Source organism: Lycium ferocissimum, chromosome 8 (assembly GCF_029784015.1).
Source record: "Lycium ferocissimum isolate CSIRO_LF1 chromosome 8, AGI_CSIRO_Lferr_CH_V1, whole genome shotgun sequence".
Lineage (NCBI taxonomy): Eukaryota > Viridiplantae > Streptophyta > Magnoliopsida > Solanales > Solanaceae > Lycium > Lycium ferocissimum.
In genome coordinates, this window is record NC_081349.1 from 47,616,533 (window position 1) to 47,619,468 (window position 2,936).

The window sequence follows — 2,936 nt, forward strand, 5'->3', positions numbered from 1 at the left end:
AAATGCTATAGTTCTTTCTTGGTTAATGAACTCAATGTCACAATATTTGTTAGGAGGAGTTGTGTTTGGGTCAAGTGCCCATGAAGTGTGGGAAGATCTTAGGAAAAGGTTCAATCGAATTGATAGTTCAAGAACCTTCAATTTACATAAAGATATTGCTACCTTGAACTAGGTTACTTCTACTGTTGCTACTTATTTCACTAGGCTTAAAAACCTGTTGGCTAAATCTAAAGCTTTGGTTCCTTCACCAGGGTATAAATGCGAGAAGTCTAAAGATTTTGTGGTGTTTTTACAAAGAAAAAAATTGTATCAGTTCTTGATGGGTCTCGATGACTCATACTTACAAATAAGAAGTCGTATCTTGATGATGAATACTCTTCCCAACATCAATCAGGCAGATGTCATGATAGTTAGGGATAAGGGACAAAAGGTTGTTTGTTCAAGTTCTGGTGTGAATAATGGTGTTCTTGGGATGAATTCTATTTCAACTAGTGAACATCCTGAATCCATTTCTTTGTATTCCAAAACTGGTGGCAGTCCAAAGTTCAAGAAAAATTCCAATGTTATCTAAGAATTCTGTAAATGTAACGGGCGTACAAAAGATAGTTGTTACAAATTGGTTGGATATCCACCTAATTTCAAATCTAAGAAGAAACCATACGGTATTAATGGAGTAGCTTACAATGTGCTATGTGAGGCTTAGACTACCTGCTATAGCAATAATGGAAAAGGACAACAAGTCCCTAATTTCAACTATGGAATAAATACTAATGTCACAGGTGTTGGTAGTTCCGGTGCAGGTGTTCAAGCAAATTGTGCAAGAAATGGTGATCAAAGGCTTGACAGTTTTGCTAAACAGTTACAAGGATGCACTTTTACTCAAGATCAGTACAATCAAATACTTCACATCTTTGTAGGAATTATCATCTGTGAATGGTAATGAGTCTGCAAATACAATAAGTAAAGCTCTTATAGTTACAGAAAATAGTGAATTTGGGTAATAGATACATGTGCTACTAACCATATGGTATCTAAGATTGGTACGCTGTCTCAACGGTTAATAGTTAAGTTAGATAATCCAAAGAAAGTGTCTCTACCTAATGATGATATTGCACAAGTTAATTACTAATGTCTTTCATGTGCCACAGTTTAAGTATAACTTAATATTTGTTAGTAAGATTACAAAGGAGTTAGGGTGCTCAATTACATTCTTCCCTCACTTTTGTGTTTTCCAAGAACTCTACAGTGACAAGGTGAGGGAGATTGGTAAGGAGGAAGGAGGGTTATATCTCTTTTGCTTAGACAATAGACTACAGATTCTCGAAAGTCAACCTCCTTTGCTGTGAAAGACACCTCAAAGATTCAAGAAAAGAATAATCATACAAACATTAGGTTGTGGCATATGAGACTAGGACATGTATCATCTATTGTATTGAACAAGTTGTTAAGTGTGAATAAGCTGAGTATCAACAAAAAAGTTGATAAATGTGTAGTTTGTCCATTAGCTAACCAGACAAGACTCAGTTTACCATCTAGTAGTATAAAAATTATTAGTTGTTTTGATTTTATTCATGTAGATCTGTGGGGCCCTTACAAACATGTTACATGTGATGGGAATAAATACTTCATTACTATAGTTGATGATTTTACTAGAATGACATGGGTTTTCTTGTTAAAGAACAAATCTAATGTATGTGTTTCACTTCAGCGTTCCATTAGTTTTGTCAAAACACAGTTTAATAAAATTGTAAGAACAAACAATGACATTGAATTTATAAACAGTGTATGTAATCATTTGTTAAAATATATGGGAATTGTGCATCATAAGTCATGTTCTTATACCCCTCAGCAATATGGAGTAGCTGAGAGGAAGCACAAACATATATTAAAAATGACAAGAGACATAAGATTTCAAGCAAGAATTCCCATAAGATTTTTGGGACACTGTGTCCTTATTGCTGTGTATCTTAATTATGTGATATACAATCAGTCACCCTATGAAAGGTTGTATGGCTAGAAACCCATGGTAACACATTTAAAAGTGTTAGGGTGCTTGTGTTTTGCAAAAATATTATCAGAAAATGACAAACTCATGCCCATGTCTAGAACTTCAATACATATGGGATATTCTGAAACTCAGAAAGTTTATATACTGTTTTCTATAAATCACAAAATATTCTTTGTGAGTATAGATGTAATATTTAAACAAAATGTGTTTCCATTTGCTAACACTAACAATGCAGTAGACAAGTCCATCTTTGTTGATAACTTGCAGAACTTAGGGTCACCATATGAGTATCATACTCAAGTGTCAGTGCCCATTATACATAATTAACATATACAACTGACATAAATCAAACTCAAAGAACTAATTTGGAAAATGCATATGTTGACTCACCTGATGCTGAACACACCCAACAATTTAGATCAACTGATGCTGAAACTACACAATAAGTAGAACTTTCACTACTGGATCAATGAGGAAATAATCATATACATGTTCAGATTGATAATCATCCAGTACAGGCTTATGTTGAAGATAATCCTGCACTAGTTCAAGTCAATGTTCAGGATCAACCTTATGTTGAAGCTAGGAAGTCAAACAGAGGGAAAAACCCTCTTATATGGATGAAGGATTTTGTGTCCTTAAATGTCAATGAAGGAGTAAATCCATTGTGCAATTACATTAGCTATGATAAGCTTTCACCAACCTATCAAGCTTACATTGCAGCTACTTCAGATTTCACAGAACCAAATTCTTATGCTAAAACAATTAAGAATCCAAGATGGGTAGAGGCTATGAACATTGAGATACAAGTACTGAAAGGGAATAACACTTGGAGAGTTGTGGACTTAGACTAACCAGAAGGAAAAATTCCCATAGGATGCAAATGGATTTATAAAATCACGTAAAAGGCTTCTGGAGAAGTGGAAAG